The sequence below is a fragment of the Ruditapes philippinarum genome, unplaced genomic scaffold (genome assembly GCF_026571515.1).
Source record: "Ruditapes philippinarum isolate M1 unplaced genomic scaffold, ASM2657151v2 ctg2890_1_1_1_1, whole genome shotgun sequence".
NCBI classification, from domain to species: domain Eukaryota; kingdom Metazoa; phylum Mollusca; class Bivalvia; order Venerida; family Veneridae; genus Ruditapes; species Ruditapes philippinarum.
This window is the reverse complement of record NW_026864055.1, coordinates 178789-200246: the sequence shown is the minus strand read 5'-3', so window position 1 is coordinate 200246 and position 21458 is coordinate 178789. Positions and strand designations below refer to the sequence as shown.

The 21458-nt window shown below is 31.2% G+C and overlaps 1 protein-coding gene across 1 annotated transcript in view; it reads left to right on the top strand.

Moving 5' to 3' along the window:
* The first annotated feature begins 1633 nt into the window (after nucleotides 1-1633).
* The window catches only part of LOC132724289 (uncharacterized), a 75003-nt gene continuing 55178 nt past the window's right edge, over nucleotides 1634-21458 (top strand). Inside the window, exon 1 of the mRNA XM_060709127.1 lies at nucleotides 1634-1652. The gene's annotated coding sequence lies outside the window, so the exon portion shown is untranslated. The remainder of the gene's footprint in view (nucleotides 1653-21458) is intronic.

Genomic DNA, 21458 nt, shown 5'->3' with positions numbered 1-21458 from the left:
CTTTTTTACAAAAAAAAAAAAACAACAACAACAAACAAAAAGTAACAAAAAACCCTCAAACAAACAAACAAATGTTTTGAAATAATATAAATATGGTCATAACTTCTTAAAATTGGGAATTTAGTTTTTAGAGATGAAATGTAAAATTTCACATTTTGTTTTAGCCTATCTTTTACAGATTTCTGACCCTGTTCGTACTCGAAATAATCATAGGTGAAACTTTCACCGTGAAAATCAATACAGTTACATCTATAAATAGAATACTCATATGTCAAATCGGCGGTTTCATTTTCTGTTCTGGGCGTTGTCGGTTGGATACCTCTGCTTGGTGTAGGTGCCTGACACGTATGGACAGTCTTTTCTGTAGTGGGAGAAATCCCCGAATGCGAAGCAACTGTCATAGACCTTTCCTGAGTAGGAACGAAAATTAGAAGTACTTGCCCCTGCCTGGAAATTAGCCGAAGCGGAATTCTGCATTCCCCATGACTGAAGTGGAGGATTCCTACCATAAGAAGGAGGCCCTGGAAGTAATGCATTCTTAGATTGCGATGTAGACGACTTTTTCTGCTGACTTCGTTTACGTTTACGTAAAGCCCTGTTTTCTGCCTTAGATATTTTGTTTTCGTCCTCGCTATCGCTGGCAACTGGATTAGCCTCGTATTGGCGCACCGTTTCCCAGCCACCCTCACTCGTGTCTGCAATTCGGATGAGTTTATTACGTTGGTGAACTTTTTCGTCAGTTTCCTTCAACAAGTCCAATGCGTAATCAAGTTTATTGTTTTGAATAGCCCAGGTGGCTTGTCCAACCAAATCAGACACTTGAGAGTTAAAAGTGTATTGAATCTTGTTACCTTCTTTCTTCCACGAAAGTTCTTTTTCTTTCAACTTTTTGACCTCTGACGTGACGGAAAATTTTTTTTCCTTTAACGTCTTCTCTCAAGGAACTGATTTCTTGTCGCTGCCCTTTTAATTGATCGAGTACCAACTGCAACGTTTGGTTGATATCAGATTGTTGAACTTCAGTTTGACGAGAAGGTGAAGAATCCATGTTAAAAATTACTGCGACTGTAAAGTATCGATACCCAAAGCTGAATGACTTTCAATTACAATTCATAATGCACAGTAACTCGTGCATACGTAATTAAACAAAACAACTTCTGATTGGTACACTCAAAAGATCTATCCAATCCAAAGGAAATTATTTACCGTCTAATTTGCTTCACTTAACCGGCGGAAAATATATTTATTCACTTAAAGTAATTTCCTTGTGGTCACAGTAACATTTTCGTTTATTATCATGCACTTGATTTATCCACTATATAGAGTTAGCATAGCAATTTTCCAATAAAAGCACTAAATAGAATCTTAGCTTTTGATGTTTTATGCTGTTAAATACGGTTGTTTATGTAGATCCTCACATATTTAAATATTTCTGTTGACGAAAAACTTTCAATATATGAAAGAGAACATTCAATTAAGATAAATAAGGGAACATCAATAACTAACCATCAGTTTTTTGAATACGTCACAAGAAATGATGTACTCTTACAATAATTCAATACATTCTTGCAGACGGATTAAGTTTGTGAACGGCAATTGTTGCGTTTTGTAACTTATTTACTTACAGTAATTACAGAGGATTCTAAGAAAGGGTAAGCGTGTTTTAAATATTTATTCCAAGATTTCATTGTTCTTACATTGATTATAATCTAAACATCGTGAAAGGAGATTATTTGAAAGAAATTAAAGTATAGAATGAAAATCACACACTCAATTCTACCTATAATTATTATTTTTGGTGCAACATACTTATATAACGTTTCTTCGCACCGGTGTTAGCAGTATTCAATCATTAAACATTTAAATTAACAAAGTCGTAGATCCTAAGCTATCAGAAAAATGAAGGGTTTCAGGGAGAAATCCGTAGTGTCTGCTTTACATCGCCTTGAAGTTATATTATATTGCTTAAATAACTTCAAATACTGTACAGATTTCAATGATTTCAGAAAATGAACTCAAATATTACGAAATATTTTTGCGAATAAAAGTGAGATTTGTGTGAAGCATTGTAATAATGTTTTGTTCTTTCAACTGAATATACACTATTAACTAATAAAAAGCTCTGTTATCTTTCTTTGCCTACACTGAATATAACATGGAAGAAATATCACCAAGTGCCATTTGATTTAAAAATTGAAAAGTACTTGCTTGATTGTACAAAATACGATAACGTTTAGTGACCTGTCCTTTCTGGGGAGATTAAAAAATGGGTCTATTTGGAGTAACTTAGGAACGAACTCACTTCAATAAGCATCTGTGGTAGCTTTCATTTTTGTATAGAGTCTCCTCGACTTGTGTGTTTTATTAGTAATTTTTTTTTTGAAGAAAGTCCTCCAAATGAGCAATTATTAATCAATTACATGTATCTATGTGATGTTACAGTAAAATTTTCTTTTATTTTTAGGCACTTGATTTTTTTCTATTTAGAGTGAGCATAGAAAGTAATATCTCTGTTATTGATATTTAATCCTGTTAAAAACGGTTGTCTATGTAGTTTCTCACATATTTTAATACGTTTGTTGACGAAAGACTTTCAGTATGTCAAAGAGAACATTCAAACAATGATTGTACAAAAAAAGTCGACGAACCTTTCAGGCTGTCGATCATTCTATATATATATTCATTTAGAAATCTCGGTGTGGTAGATACGAAAATGCAGGTGAAAATTACCCAGAGTTAAAACATATTGATTTGAAATTATGCTTTTATGTATCTGATTTTTATGAGATTTTTGTCTTATATATGACAAACGCTTTATAACACTTAAAAAAGGATATAACAATCCTTGTTTAAACAGAAAAATATAATATCGTGCCTTAAATAACATTTATCATCAATCTAGGTCTTTCGCATACACACCTACCATAGAAAAGGTACTGTCAATAGCAACGCATTGTTTTGATGACCGAATAGTGTCTGGTGTAGTAATCTGATATGAAATTGTTGCACAAAAACTATTTGTATTAATAATCGGGAATAATAATATAACATCTTAATGTATTCTACTTAACCGCCTCCGTGGTCGAGGGGTTAGAGTCGATGACTTCTAATCCAGTTACCTCTCTGGCGTGGGTTCGATCCCCGGGAGATGCTTTGGTAGTTTAGCGCGGAGGAAGGTAGTCGAGTACTGGTGTAACTCTCCAGGAACGGAACGATGGTTAGGAAACTACCCGCCTATATAACTGAAATACTGTTGAAAAAGGCGTAAAATGAAACAAACAAACAAACAAACAATGTATTCTACTTCACTTAGTAAATACTGGTTATACATATCCTAGTAAAACACATAATTATAAATAACATACTATTTATATTGTATCTTTCATGTGTAGTATATTTTTTATATTATATTCGTTTGGCCTTATTTGTCAAAGGGGGGGGGGGTGCTCCGTTAAAGACTGTCTCCCGTACATTGGTTATCTTTGTATTCATATGTAAAAAATATCAAACCAGCAACACTTCAAGGTAAAGCGTTAAGACAGAATTTCAGATTTATTTTAAATTGACAGTAATCATGTATTATGTACGTTTACATTTCAATGATTGATAAAATCATGTTTGAATCATTTAAAAGTAAATGGCCAACCCAAAAGGGTTAATTTAAAATTGATGTTTTCAATCGTTTAATGAGTCATATTAGACCCAGGGTACAGTTTGACTCGTAAGGGCCATTAAAACTGATGCACATTTCAAAACGGGAGATAGTTTTCAAACTATTTCGTTACAAAAATAGCATAACTTTCAGTCTGTTAATTACAGTTAATGAATGTTTTAAAAATATAGTTAAAGCTAACTGCGAACGTTTATGCACTGCAGTAAAGTTTTATTACTGCTCTGGCTTCCAGTTCTTTAAATGTTTGATATATAGTTGTGTAACAGAGCTAGCACATTGATTTATTTGCTGTTTGATTTTGAGTGTCACGACTAAAACGCATACATGTTTCTGTAATGAAAGTTTATAAACTGAAACATTATGTTGTTTTTATTATCTTATGGTCGGTTCTTTTAGAGTTGTAACCTAGAATGTCTCTATTAATCAATACGCATTTAAGTACTACGTTAACAGAATAAAGTTTTCAGGAACAAAATATTAAGCTGATTTTTTAATTAAAGTGACAACGACTTGTATACTTAGGTAATTTGCACCATTGGAAATATGCAAAACCATTTTTGTCATACAGGCATTTTGGAATTATCGCTTTTCAAAATGCAAGCAATACTTCTGTAAATTTTATGCAGAAGATATAGATTATTACACTCTAAGCAAGTTGTCTGTATATAAAATAGAGGCAAGCAGAATCCCATAAGAACGCCTTAAACGGCCAAACTGTTAATGTTTCAGGATTTGCTTGAGTGAACCTATTAATGACCGGCAGTGGTATATGCAAGCTACCGTCGACGCACACCAGCACCATCTTAGGCAGAAACTAACTTATATCTATTATCTATGTATTGTTGCAAATCAATACGCCAATATTACAATTATTTTACTATTATTTTGTGCACTTGTCTCATACAATAAAAAGTCATCCCAAGATTAACCCTGATGAATACCAATGGATGAAAACAATGTAGTGTTAATTGTTTTGTCGTTTAAAGTTGACTAAATTAGAAACTGATTATACTTTGTAAAAACAAACAAAACTTATAATTATATTGCAAATGTAACAAATATTATCTGGAATTTAAGATAAAAGAGATATGACTTTTTACTTAAGAAAAAAAACAACATTAAAAAAAGCATAACAACTTTTAGAACAAGATCCTCAACATTGTAAAATTTAGCGAATGTGATGTGGCATTTAAGGCGATAAAAATAGATGTCTTTGTAACGTACACATCACAAATCCAGAAGAAAAATTAATTTCTAGAAAAAGAATTACAACAATAGCAATGGTTTAAATTCACCCCTATGTTAAATCTTTGTATCTTAAATTCCTAGTAGAATATTCAATTTGATGTAAAGGAAAGATTTTTGTGTGTTGAATATTTATTATTTTAAGTTATCTGTTTTCTTTTCAGTCCTATTTTGTTGTTACATGGCTTTTATAAACTGTCTGGCTTTTTGAAAATTTCATTTTGTTTGAGATTTTATTGCTAATACTTTGCTCAAACCAATTAAAACCAACTCCATGACATATCATTTCGATTTTCGATATAATTCTCTAAGCATTAAGATGCATTGAAAATTTACAGTTAAATTGACATAACACTCCTAAAAACTGCTTGAAATGACTTGGTTTAATGTTCATTTTCTATTTACTCTTCACAAGATTTGTGCATTGGCATCAATATTTACATTCCAGACGCTAGACAAGATTGTATTGATGCGGTAATTTTAAACTCGTTTGACTGCATAAGGCTTTTAGAAAGAAGCACAAACGGATATATCACATGCTGCCCTAATAAATAGATGTTGAGTGTACTTAACTTGTGGAATCAATAAGAACAAGAGATTGTAATAATGAATTAACCGCAGGACAACCTTTAATTCTTTTGTCTTTCAATACCTTTATCTAGTAGAATTAACAGTTAAATGATGCACTTAAGAGACACGTGATAATTGTTTAAATTCATTGTCATTTTGTATGCTGTCGTTAAATGTTTTGTCGTTCAATTGGCGTTCTGTTTAATATGGCGGCGGAGTATATTGACATTTTAAGAGAATGTAAATATGTAAATCAAACGACAGAATTTTTATACTGAAAACTCATCATGTAGTAAAATGTTGTTGGATTTTATAGTAAAATACAGCAGGTCAAATTATCATGGTTGTAAACTGTCCTTTGTAGTGATACACAGTCAACTATGTTTCAGCGGTCCGAAAAAATAGCGCGCACTCTTTGTTGGACAGCTGCCATAATCTTAAAAATGTATTATCATAAAAGTTGATAAAAAGGAACACATTAATGTAAAGAAAAAATATTATTTTTCTTATGCATTGATCTGTTTTGTTTTAATGACAATAATATGGAAATTGTGTCACATTGCCAAAGGAGAATCAAGATTTTTAACAGCATTAAAGAGACTTTAATATGTTACGAAATTTAAAAAAATATTGTTTAAGGTGAAACATTTCATGCAATGTTAGTATAAAACATATCCTCTATCACAAGTTTGTTTTCTTTTTTAGGGGCATTCATGCCCATGTGGTTAATTATGGTCGTTGAATGTCAACAACTTGCCCCTCCCATCTATCAAGCAAGCTAACGGAACGTTGAAATAATGCACTGAATGGCATGTGAGGTCTTCCTCTACCAGAAAAGCTTGAAAGTCGCCATATGATTGTACTGTGTTTATAGCTTTGAATATTGAATTTGATATATATTTTAGAAAATGTATAGCACAAACGCTGCCTAATATCATCAATATCAATATAGTCAGCTTTTGATATGTTCTGAATATAATGACTTGCCAAGTCTTGCCAATATTCATTTTGCAGGGATAAAATTAACAAAGACTTAAGTATTCTTTAAACAAATGTATCTTTACTGCTAAAAGATTAAAAACTTAATAACAAAGCATACAAAATTGTCTTGAGAAAATACGTCTAGAGTGTATAAATTTTTTAAAATGTCTTTCTTTAAATGAAAACCCAGTTGCATATTGGCTAATCTATAGATATTGGAACAATATATCGATTTTAATCATGTCAAGAAGTACAGTTCTCACACGTGATTTATACAAATTTAAACAAATACTTTACAATCATCATATATATTTTACAATAATAATATCGTTTTTCTACAAGGTCGACTCACTCTAAATTTTTCGCACAATATTTAACATATTTATGTAACTATATATATCAGAAAATTAATAAGAAATAAAGAAATGCATGTTTGTCAATTCGATAAAAGTGCTTCTGTGCTGTGAAATAAATATCAAAATACTAGTAGGATTGGCATGATCAATATGGAGAGTAAAAACAAAATGTATGATTTGCCATAATAATTAAGGTTCAGTTATTTCGTAAAGCAAATAGTAGTGCATGCTTTCGGGTGAAGTAATAAAAACAAAGGTTGCTGCAACTACGTTGTGGTAAATATTTGCACACACTTGCAACGAGTCTGTATGGTTAAATCTAAAATAAAGAATAAATTTTATCTAAAAAGTTCTAAAGAAGTTTCTTCATATACTGTACACTTTTGATGTGAACATAATGACCTCTTGATTCTTTATTCAAATGGCAGGATTAATACAATATGGCATTGATCTGACATATCTAGATCTATTTACCGCTTAAACAACATCTGCAGGGATTTTCTCTGAGTTTTGCTGATAATACTAGTCCAACAATAACAAACGTCAAACAGCAGACGTCCTTTTTTACAAAAAAAAAAACAACAACAAAAACAACAACAACAACAAAAAGTAACAAAAAAAACCCTCAAACAAACAAACAAATGTTTTGAAATAATATAAATATGGTCATAACTTCTTAAAATTGGGAATTTAGTTTTTAGAGATGAAATGTAAAATTTCACATTTTGTTTTAGCCTATCTTTTACAGATTTCTGACCCTGTTCGTACTCGAAATAATCATAGGTGAAACTTTCACCGTGAAAATCAATACAGTTACATCTATAAATAGAATACTCATATGTCAAATCGGCGGTTTCATTTTCTGTTCTGGGCGTTGTCGGTTGGATACCTCTGCTTGGTGTAGGTGCCTGACACGTATGGACAGTCTTTTCTGTAGTGGGAGAAATCCCCGAATGCGAAGCAACTGTCATAGACCTTTCCTGAGTAGGAACGAAAATTAGAAGTACTTGCCCCTGCCTGGAAATTAGCCGAAGCGGAATTCTGCATTCCCCATGACTGAAGTGGAGGATTCCTACCATAAGAAGGAGGCCCTGGAAGTAATGCATTCTTAGATTGCGATGTAGACGACTTTTTCTGCTGACTTCGTTTACGTTTACGTAAAGCCCTGTTTTCTGCCTTAGATATTTTGCTTTCGTCCTCGCTATCGCTGGCAACTGGATAAGCCTCGTATTGGCGCACCGTTTCCCAGCCACCCTCACTCGTGTCTGCAATTCGGATGAGTTTATTACGTTGGTGAACTTTTTCGTCAGTTTCCTTCAACAAGTCCAATGCGTAATCAAGTTTATTGTTTATAATAGCCCAGGTGGCTTGTCTAACCAAATCAGACACTTGAGAGTTAAAAGTGTATTGAATCTTGTTACCTTCTTTCTTCCACGAAAGTTCTTTTTCTTTCAACTTTTTGACCTCTGACGTGACGGAAATTTTTTTTCCTTTAACGTCTTCTCTCAAGGAACTGATTTCTTGTCGCTGCCCTTTTAATTGATCGAGTACCAACTGCAACGTTTGGTTGATATCAGATTGTTGAACTTCAGTTTGACGAGAAGGTGAAGAATCCATGTTAAAAATTACTGCGACTGTAAAGTATCGATACCCAAAGCTGAATGACTTTCAATTACAATTCATAATGCACAGTAACTCGTGCATACGTAATTAAACAAAACAACTTCTGATTGGTACACTCAAAAGATCTATCCAATCCAAAGGAAATTATTTACCGCCTAATTTGCTTCACTTAACCGGCGGAAAATATATTTATTCACTTAAAGTAATTTCCTTGTGGTCACAGTAACATTTTCGTTTATTATCATGCACTTGATTTATCCACTATATAGAGTTAGCATAGCAATTTTTCAATAAAAGCACTAAATAGAATCTTAGCTTTTGATGTTTTATGCTGTTAAATACGGTTGTTTATGTAGATCCTCACATATTTAAATATTTCTGTTGACGAAAAACTTTCAATATATGAAAGAGAACATTCAATTAATGATTGTACTTAAATAGCAAACCTTTCAGGCTTTAAATTGTTTCTGTCAATCACTCAATACATTCATTCAGTAATCTCAGTTTAGTAGACACGACAAAGCAGATGGAAATTACTCAGAGTTTAAACATAATGATTAAAAATATTGCTTTAAAGTATATATGAGACTTTTTTTATATGATAAACGCTTGAAACACTTGACAAAATTGAGATTTAAATCCTTATCTAAACAGAAAAAAATATTATATCTTGGCTTAAATAATGTCTAACATCTTGGCTTAAATAATGTCTAACATCAATTTTGTGTTGTTTTTTTTCGCATACAAACCTAACATAGAAAAGCAACTGTTAATAACGACGCATCGTTTTGATGATCGAATAGAGTCTGGTATAATTATGTGTATATAGGGTTTGAATTATAAAGAAGAGAAACATGACATAATATAGAAATATATCCCTTTTGTTATCATCAGAAATTGATAAGGTAATAACAAAGAATGTTTTCATCAGGAAGTATGCATCAAATATCAGAAACTAAAAAAAATATGTCATAGTAACAGGCTTGTCGAAAATGAGGAATTACCAGTTTCAGATAGAACACATTCTGCTCATTGTTGAAAACCACTATATATTATATTAAGGATATATTTTATTTATTTTGACTTTTTAATATCCTCAGGCTCTTGAAGTACATGGGTTAACATGCTTGGCATAATCAAAATACAGAAGTATATGGTTTTAAAAAATTGCATCAACTTGTGCATCATTTATAGAAATAGACATTGTTTTGAATCATATGGTTTTCTGGTTATTCTTAATATAATTATATCAATTGGGATGAGTAATGGGGATGAGCATCATCACTGCATTGAGGCTGATCTCATATTGTGGCACAAATATTTGTATCAGATATCAGGAATAATAATATAACATCCTTATGTTAGAAAATGATTATAAAACAAACAAAACTTATATAATAATTATATTACGAAAGTAACAAATATTATCTGGAAAAAGATCTGTATTAAAATCATTGACAGAGGATTATCAATTATCTTGGAAAATTATCTATATCAGACAATACAGGTGAAAAAATGCATCTTACCTAAAACAGATCAATGGTTATTGTGCACAAAATTCAGATTAATTGAATTTAATTGACAATTAAATGAAGAATTTCACAAAGTTATTTATTAATTACAATTAAAGTAATTGAATTTGGCTCAATTAGCAAAAATTTTTAATAATATGATTTTTATACTTAATTGTAATTAATTAAATTATAATTGTAACTTTACCCATCCCTGGTTACAATCCATATTTGTCTCTTACAATCATGTTGCAGAATGATACTGAAACTTTGCAATTAAAACAGCCATTTTTAAAATTGTTATAACATGTACTTTATTTCTAATATCTCTCGGACTCTAAAATGATCTCATATGTCAAAACGAAAACATAAATTATTACTGAAAGTAAAGATATTTTTATGATAATTCTGTATCTTTTGCGATGCTATTAAAAAATAAGCGATAATAAAATTTAATTAACTGTCAACTGTGAATATTAATAATGTTACAAACATAGCAAACAGGCTACCTGATATTCAAATGAACATAATGCTGTTTTGTAATGCATTTACAACGACAAACAAATAAATCTATTTGTATTAAAAAATGATAATATGACTGACTGTAAATCTTAAGTATACATCAACATGTATGTATTTTGGTATTATCATTTATTACTGTAAGTGTAACACATATCATAATTATAAAACTACAGACAAACAGCTTTATACTTTATGGTGTCTAATCTACAATTCAATGTTTAAAAAGTTGGTATTTGCTTAATTTGCCAAACACATTGTATTAGATACGTAAACGGACGATATTTTGACTTTTATGTTAGGAATTGATAGATAAAAACCGCACATTACATTTTGAAAAGAAAGGAAAGATAAAAAGTACAAAGAATAATTTGACTTTTAATAGTAGCAACGAATTAATAATGTTCTTAGCACTAAAAGCATTGCTAATGGAGGTACTTTACTTCACTGGTTAGAGTGAACTATGTTATACAATAAATAACACTCCTGAAAACTTAAAATTGAAATTTCATAAAAGTTCTTTGTCTATTTAGCCTTCACATGTATTGTTAAATGGCATCAATATTTACAAACCTGACGCAAGACAAGATTGTAATGATGAGGTATCCTAAACTCTTTCGACTGCAATTAGCTTTTAGAAGGAAGCACTGGTGGATATATCACATGCTGCTTTTATAGATGGATGTTGTTTGTACTTAGTTTGTGGAATCAATAAGAACAAGAGATTGTAGCAATGAAATAGCCGCAGGACAACCTTTTATTTTGTTTTCTTTCAATAGCTATCTCTAGTAGAAAAAACAGCTAAATAATGTACTTAAAAGACACGTGATTAGTGTTCAATCCATTGTCATTTTGAATGATATAGTTCAATATTGGGGCGGAATAATGTTGACAATTTAAGAGAATGGAGAATTATCATGTTTGTAAAATGTCCTTCTTCCTTCTTAGTGATACACAGTCAACTACATTTAAGCTGTCCGATGAAAAACATAGTGCGCACTCTCATGGTCACTTAATTTCTTTGTTAAACAGCTGCCATCATCTTAAAATTATATCATCATAAAATTTAATAAAAAAGAACACATTCATATAAGAAAAAAACAACACTTTTTAATCACTTTTCCTTAACATTGATCTCTTTTCTTTTATAAAATCTAAAAGAACATTTTGTCACATATTTTCATGCGATCGTTGTAAAGCAACTGCTTTATTGTTTACTTGTCATATTGTCATAGAAAATTATAACTAAATCACAATTTGATATTATGAATTAAATATAAAATATATGTAAATCTGATAAGGTTCTTATTCGCTTAGTAATAGAAAGAGCATCGAAACACGAGGATATCTGATTTGTTTTATGGGGCGTAGCCCCCGAGTATCAATCAGATTGCCAAGTGTTTTGATGTTCTTTCTCTTTTGTATCAGTAAAACATAAACACATGCTCCCTGTTGTCACAATTTGAAACCCAAGAAAAAAGTAACCACTGAACGAGCATCTGAAAATGATATTTCTATCGATTTCCATGCCTCTGTTACAATAAGTAAACCTCAGCAAAAAATGAACCAATCAACGGGCATGCTCCGAATACCTGCACACCAGATAACGCACTGTACATGTATATGTATACGATTAAACTCTGGTACATTTTCATCAGAAAGGTCCCCAAACTATGATACAATTGCTAATTGACATCAATTGAATATTACAGGATATGCAGTCCAAGAACAATCAAGATTCATAAAAAAACATTAAGAAGATTTTTATATGTAACGTAATTAAGTAAATAAATTTATAAACAAATGTTAGGATGAAACTTTTACAAGTTGTTAATATAAAACATATTTTCTTTCACAGTTATGTTTGTTGTTTAGACTTGATGATATATAAAATTTATACAATTACTTTACAATTTTATAACTTAGACGAATATTATCATTTTGATTGACTATTTTGTAGATTTTATAGCACAAAATTACACCCATGTGCATGTTTATATGTCAGAAAATAAACCAGAAATAAAGAAATGCATGTTTATAAATTTAATAAAAATGCTGTAAAATGTTCATAAGTATCAAACTACGAGTAGGATTGGCATGATCAATATGTAGATATAAAGCAAAATGTATAATTTGCAATATAATTGAGGCTGCTGAATTAAATCAATTATTTTGTAAAGCATATAAAAGTGCATGTTTGAGTAACTGGAAGTTTTAATTAAGGTAAAATGACATTCATGTTAGATGCTTTTAACGTGCTGCACCTAAGTGGTATTCAATATTGACAAATGGTTGCAACGATTATGTATGGTTATTTATGAATTATAGAGTAAACATTGTCTAACTAGTTCTAAAGGAGGCTCTTAGCAAATTCTTTAAATATACTGCACCCTTTTGACATATATACATAATGACCTGTCATTATTCCTTCTATTTCCTTTATTTTAATGACAGGATTTGTTAATTATACAATACGGCATTGATCCGACATATCTATTACCACTCAAACAACATTTACTGAGATTATCTCTGAGTTTTGCTGATAATACTATTCAATTAATAATAAACGTCAAACACCAGACGTCTTTTTATTTCCTAAAACAAGTTTTCTGAAATAATATAACTATGGTTACATTATCAAAATCAATGCTGAGACAGCGAGTGGTTCTGTTTGTCACTTTGAAAATATCAACTTCATTTTACATGTTATTTACTGTTGTAATTGCTACGACACTGAAATTATTTACGAGCAAAGGAACCGGTGTCAATATAATAATACGGCATGATCAACAATATTAAACTGGGTCTAAAAATTATACACGTGTAATCAGATCAGAATTCGAACACATTTTGATAAACAAGAAAACATTGAATTTTGTATGATTAAGTAATTAGGTCAAAAACAACATCTGATGAGATTATTGCTGCGTACGTGTATCACAAATAAGACGTCAAAAGACAAATTTTAAAAGCAGGCAACATACATGTATACTAAGGGTGTTTCAACATTATTCAAGTAGGAATATTGGAACCAGCCAACTACAAAATACCGAAAAGTTGAAACTAAAAATACCACAAGCACAACATGTCGGTACTGATTTGGTGCCGATGAATAAAGAACATAATAGAAATGAAATTATTGTCTCACACTAAAGCAGTACTTTTCAGTTTCCATGCTGAGGCAGATAGTGTTTCTGGTTGGGAAAAGAAATTTGAAAAATATTGACTCTATATGATGTTTTATACTATTTCCATTGCCAAGTTGATACTGTGCATGTAACATTAGGCTAGTCTGGATTGTTATTAGATTTGTAAATGTCATCAGAAAGCTTATGTCGTAACATCAAACGTTTCGAATGAGAGTGTAAAAAAATCCTGATGAATGTAAGAAGTGATGGTTCTTATTATTCCGTGAGTTCAAAACAAATTTAGGGAATGATGATACATGTTTGTGTTGATTGAAAGGAATTATTATACTAGAAAATATTGAGAGTAAAAGTGTTGCACAGAAGACACAGTGCCAAGACATAATATTTAAAGTGTTCACATTGATATTTGTAAACCTATTCACATCACATCGGACAAAGAAAAATTTGCCACGTCGTGAACAAATAATGAAAAGTAATAAAACGCTTTATTACAACCATATTCTTCGAAACAATGTTGCACTTATTTCGATTACCACAAAAAGTTCAAAGGTAGTTAAATGACTAATAAACGTGCATGAGTTTTTCCTGGTATTGAAATTGTCTCAAATGGATATAATTAAAGTGAAAAAGCATCACCTGGGGAGCTTGTTATAAATTATATGACTAAATTACTAAATGCTTTACGAAAGTTAAATGGTTGAAATTTACATATTCGTCTGTACAAGGTGATTTCGCGGATATTTATGGTACATTCAACTGTTATAAATGCAATAAGCAGACCGATTTCTTTCATTTTTATCTTCTTATATTATTTATCTTTATTATGATATAAACAATATATTTTAAAATTTTAAAGACCTCAAAAACATTTAGCTTTAGATTGTTATTCACTTTGCTTGAATAAAAGTAAATCATCTATTACATTAAAAGAGATATGAGACCCTTAAGTCTAGACAGAATAAATAACAGACTTAAAATAGGATGAAGGCCTTCGAAATGTTTCAAAATCGTTGAATACACTTTGTATCTTCGAGAGCTGACTCTCTGTACTAACAATCTTGAAATCTTACAGTCTGTAAAATAAAATATTATCTTGATTGTTAATATGTCTATGTCTACGGATAGCAATACACATAAGCTTTACAGCAAATAAAAAAAATTAAAAAATGCTGCTTTCCGTAATTCACTCAAAACAAACAGTTATATTCTTACATTTTGCTGATCTTATAGTAGACAAAAAATTGCTATGTACAGTTATAGTGTATCTATAACTCTTAAACTGCGATCGCTAAAGCTACATTTAATAAATTTCATAAATACTGAAATAGCGATATTTCATTAATAAAATGTTCCAGATAGCATTTATAACACTGTGACGTAGCGCATACACGAGCTGATGTAGGTCTTTATTTGCATGTTAAAATTCGTATACGAACTTTATTGTGTCTGTTTCAAATCATAATATATTAACAAAATTTTATTAGATTTAGAACAATACTGTTAAACAGTTTAATAAACTGCTGTTTGCTTGGTTTTTAGGCTGACGGCAAAATATTGTCAAATATTTAATTAATGCAGCTTTAATTCATAACAACAACAGCCAAACGAAGATAAAGATCCATAATGCTAGCAATTTTATTTTTCTAGAATTTTAGTATCTTGTTTCAGTTTTTAAAGAAGAATTAGTGCTCATTTGTCATATACATGGACTGTCTATATGTATAATTAAGGTGAATAAGTATTTTGTATGGTGGTCAAAATACTACTTTGTTAACATTTGCTCCTTTTTTCGACATATAACTGCACGTTTAGCGCTACTTTCTTGAGTTGTGAAACATCTTACATGCTTCCCCTTATCCATAAATGAAATATATTTAACACATACATGCATTTGATATTTCTAAAAAATAAAAAAGACCTTGATTTTTGAGGCATAATGTGCATTTAATAAAAAACATGTCTTTGTAATGGTTTACCAATAAGCTAAACATTCTCTTTACGTGAACAGAAAGAACAGCTGTTTACACCTAATTAACAAAAACAACTGGTAATTATTACAGATATTTTACAGAACAGCTTAGAAAGGTCGAGTATGTAAAGATGCAATTTCTTCCATGATGTTGATATACTTGTATGTTGAAGATTCTATATACTTTTAAAATTTTAAGAAAACAGAATGTTAATGGTAAGTATAAGGTTTAAAATCGACATGCAAACATATAGAAATCCTTTCTACGATATCATTTCATTTCTTTCTTTCTTCGTAAAAGTAACGGCGGGAAACAAATATTGTTTTGTTGTTGTTGTTTTTTTTTTGTAACTTTTTTTTGTTTTCCAGTATTCATATATTGTGACAGAAAAAATGCACGTAAATTGACAACATTATATGCTTGATTTTTTTTGTCAACGAAAGACACACCATGTGTAAGTAAAAACCATTTTTATTGTCAAAGGTGTGTCAGAACCTTGTTTTAATTCAAGTTGTTCTCATTTAAGTACATTGTGGCATAATTGCATGTACATTTATACCTTATATTCATCTCGTATCATTAAACACTATCGCAAGAAAACGTTGTTTCTTCAGGTTAATTACACTACATGTAAGGCTATTAAGAAACATTTTTGTCAAGAGATAACTATGTGCTTTAAGGCAAAAACAAGGAAGAAGAACTAGAACTCCGCGTGTTGGATGTGTCGCTTTGTGAAGAAGAAAATAGTTTAGGAGAAAAAGCCAGGACAAAAACAAAAATATGAAAATTGACAAAGGGCAATAACTAAAGTTAAGGTTCTGTGCACTGCCCTACTATTTAATAATATCTATCTTCTTTGAAGTTTCAAGTCTATAGCTTTTTAATTTATGTGAAATGTTTCGGACAAAAATAAAGTATAAAAATTTACAAAAGGCAATTAATCAAAAATAAGAAGTGCAGAGTACCGGTTTCTGTACCCTGCACTTTTTCTAAATGAGATCTATCATCCTATGAAGTTTAAAGACCAAAGCTTTTATACATTTCAAGAGAAATGGCCTTGGCAAAAATAAAGAATGAAAATTAACAGAGGGTAATTACTAAAAAATATGAAGTGCAAAGAACCGGTTCTTGAGCACTGCACTTCGGGTCATTATTAAAAGCATGTATACCAAGTTTGATATAATGACGGACTTGCTCCGGGCAAGCTTAAGGGTACGCCGGCAACGACACCGGCGCCGACAAAAGTAACCCCTTTATGTCGCCTTTTCAAACTCGCTTTGTTTGCTTATTAGCATTACAATTTAAAATAAAATTTTGTTTTGCAAATCGTTACGTCATTTTGAGCGTGCCAATATTAGCACCTGCTGCTCAATTTCTTTAATTATCGGTCCCATTGATACCAGCAGTTTTATTTTCCGATTTCTAATAAAATGTTTCGGAAACCGAGAATATTGTAATGTTCCTTTGTGTGTTTCGGTTGTCGTTCGTTTAATTAATTATTTTTTAAGGAAGGCATTGTCGTACATAGATTACTTTTGCAAAGTGTCTCTTTATAAAACAAGAGCAATGTGTGTAGATATTGATGAAGTTTAAAATGTATTAAACTTCGATACAAAGTTGGTTAAGGTTATATGTTATTTACATGATTTGCATTGTTCCTAAAGCAAATTGGGTTCTCTTGTATCTTTGATTGGTTAATCAATATGTTGATTTGTCTTTAAACATGTATACAACAGCTGGTATTAATATCTTGTTACCGGTAATTATTTGACTTGATGTCACAGAACACGCGACAGTGTATTTCCAAATTGGATTAAGTCGGATGGAAAAACTTGTGCTTGTAGTAAACGAGAGTGAGTAATGTTTCTTTATAGGTTCTTTTGTTGAAAATTATTTTTTTGTAAATCAGTTAACGAGCAAATGCATTATTCATTGCATTAAGTTATTTGGGTTTTTTTATTAATCAAACAATATTTCAAACTTGTGTAAAGAATCGAATATATTCACGAATATTTCAAGTTCGAGCTTGTAATAACGATAACAAGGTACAAGTATAATATGAATATTGTAGGTGCAATCTCCCATTTCCGTGTAAGTCTGCGCATGGAATATTGATATAAAATAAATTTATTTATCACACACCCGTGCCGATTTTGCGACTCCGTAAATATGGTATTGCACGGCCGTGCATATATTTTGACGTGACGGCATTAGCGTTAAACAAACATAGTGTAAAACGCGCTAAATGTTAGCGTTATACTATAGACGCGTCAATGAAAAATGAATTTTATTTCACTTTGAAAGGTCTTTATTTTGGGTATGTGATAAAAAGAATATTAAATTCGTGTAAGTTCATTACTGAATTTATTGCACTCGTTGAATAAAATAATATTATGCTTGCCAGAGGCTCGCATAATATAATTTTATTCAACTCGTGCAATAAATTCAGTATTGAACTTACACGAATTCAATATCCTCTATATCTAACCTAATTGTTTTTAACCTGTAAGCCTTTATATTAATTCAACAATTAATTTGTATTGATAATGATTGTTCATTTTTTACATTTAGTTTAAACATATTTTATTCATAATCATACACAGTACATAATATACAATCATGCAATATATACATTGATGAAATGGATTAGAACGAAAGATATAAAATCTTATATAGTTTTTCTCCGACTCTATTTTGAATTAACAACAAAGTGATGGCATCAATCTACTTAGACAATGTGTATCAATTCATATACATATATTAGATATACATATGTTAGAGAAACAAAACCTTAAGGATACATACATATTCAGACATATATAATAAATTGGGGGAATTAGTTGTAAATATAACGTTATCCTAGCACATTAGGAACTGACTTGCTTTGGCTGGTTCTGGAGAATACAAATTTAATGGTAAAAAAGACGACTGTGATAATGAGTACAAGATGTATTAATAAATAGAAGATATTGAATGAGTGTATGTTCAATACTGAATTTATTGCACGAGTTGAATAAAATTATATTATGCGAGCCTCTGGCGAGCATAATATTATTTTATTCAACGAGTGCAATAAATTCAGTAATAAACTTACACGAATTTAATATTCTATTTATCAAATACCCAAAATAAAGACCGTTCAAAGTGAAATAAAAGTCATTTTTCATTGACGTGTCTATAGTATAATGCTAACATTTAGCGCGTTTTACACTATGTTTGTATAACGCTAATGACGTCACGTCAAAATATATGCACGGCCGTGCAATACCATATTTACGGAGTCGCAAAATCGGCACGGGTGTGTGATAGATCATGTTTCGAACCTCTTACTTAGTTTGATATATTTATGAACTGCAGAAAATATAACCTCATTTGCTTCAATTGATTTGGATTCCGTTCCGAACAAGATGATCTCTAATGAAGGAGCAATAATATTTGATACTGTATTAAACAGAATACATCTTTTGTTATCAAATCTTTGACATTCATAAAAATAGTTGTTGGTTGACTCAATTTCACCACACTGACAAAGGGGCGATTAAACAATATTCTTTAAAAATAAATGTTGATTGAGAGAGCTGCAATTTCTCCTGAGTCGCGTGTGAAGTATTTGATATTTCCTGTCACCGTAATAGAATAAAGAATTGTTTTTGCTACTTCCCTGATTTAGGAGGGACTTAAAGTTGTTTAATTAATGAGTTTGCATTTCTAACATTGAGTGGTAACTCATTCCATTCTTTTAATGTTGAAGGAACAAAAGAATTAGCGTATAGAGAAGTTCTTGTAGGTATAATTTGGAGATTTGTTGAGTTACGAAGATTATACTGACTTGTTTCACCTACTGTATTAGGAACAAGATTACACATATATTCAGGAGAAATCCCATTTACCATCTTAAAGAATAAAATTAATTTATGTTTACGACGGCGCTCAGAAAGACTTTCCCAGCATATTTCGTGATAGAGCTCCGATATGGAAACAAGTTTAGTGCATACACTTACAATTCTTGCAGCATCATGCTGTATCTTTTCGAGTTCTTTTTAACATTTGACATAGTGGTGGTCACTAAAGGAAAAAAAACGCTAAAAAATCTTACAGGAATCATTTAATACCAGTTACTCTGCTAGATTATATTTTCGTTCATTATCATAAATAAATTACAATATGTTCATACTAAAACAAAACTTTCTCATTAAAATGAATTTATGTTATGAAACATAACATAATTTGGATCTCTGTCTGGGAAACAGATAACGGTAACATGATATAAATATTGAATCGCACTTATGTAAATAGGTGAACCAAGCAGATGTGGTTCACATACTGTGTTTTTCCTTTGAAGAACGTGATGTGATCTTTTGATCACAATCCTTTTTCAAAAATGCTCAAACTACAATGTGTTGTATAGCCTTTATTTTCAATCAGAAGTATATGCATTATTCTAATTTTTAACAGCAACGCCTGAGCGGATATTAATTTCAAAACTGACGACTGCTAGAATAAGAAGCAATTTACATGCGACGCATTTTACAATCTTATCAGGGGAACAGGCATATAAATAATATAAGGAATTCAAAAATAACTGTACAAGTCATTTAAATTGTATTATTCTTAATGTATTCAATCTAAGAAAAATGAAATAACACAAAACAAATCAAAGATATTTTTTTCCAATCTGAACTCAGTCGGAAGTCCTCGACAATTTAACAAGTGTTAAATTCTGCAATTAAATTGGAATGTCTGTTGACTGCAAATCGTTAGCGCTTATTTTAAAAATCTGGAAAGAAAGTGATCCCTCGGAAGCATAAGTCACAACAAAATCACATAAAAATTGCAGACTCGGTTTGATTGAATGAGTCTGTACATCTGTGATTATGAAAAATGCAATATCCCTGAAATCATGCATAGTAATTTTACTTTAACTTACCAGTATCTGTGTCATATGAGCAAAATATGGCTCTAAATAGGGCCCTACCACATAAATCTGGTTCCGCCCATTGTTTTCTCGTTTAGAGCACACGCTTTTTATTACTTGGGGACCATACGCCGCTTTTCGTGAAATGGCACGGAGGTGTCACATTGAAAAGTCTCCCCGTACATTTAATCAATGATGTTATATTTTCGATCCTTGAAGATCGTTCAGCACGACATTATTGTTGTGCTTGTGGTATTTTTAGTTTCAACTTTTCGGCATTTTCTAGTTGGGTGGTTCCAATATTCCTACTTGAATAATGTTGAATCTACCTTAGGATATGTTGCCTGCTTTTTAAATTTGTCTTTTGACGTCTTACCTGTGATACGCAGGCTTCATAACCTCTGATCCCCTTTCAAAATTCCGTTTGTTTAGTCCCGCCCATTGTTTTCTCGTTTAGGGCACACGCTTTTTATTACTTGGGGACCATACGCCGCTTTTAATGGAATGGCACGGAGGTGTCACATTCAAGGTTCCATGATAACCGCCGTATGAACACATAAGTGGATGTTTCTAAATTCAAAATTTTACTAATTCACGATTAAATGTTGAATTCTGCTTAAGCCGGTGCTAGGGGCGTGGACGGTAACTTGCACTTTCCAGTACCGTCCATGAACAGGCTCAATCAAACCGAGTCTGCAACATTTTCAATTTTGCCGTGTTGGGTTTTCTTTAGGGATTCTGTATGTATCTATTTTTTGAGCACAACCGTGTTATTTGTGCCGTGTGGCGGCTGTAAAGTCTCCCCGTACATTTAATCAATGATGTTATATTTTCAATCCTTGAAGATCGTTTAGCACGACATTATTGTTGCGCTTGTGGTATTTTTAGTTTCAACTTTTCGGCATTATTTTCTAGTTGGGTGGTTCCAATATTCCTACTTGAATAA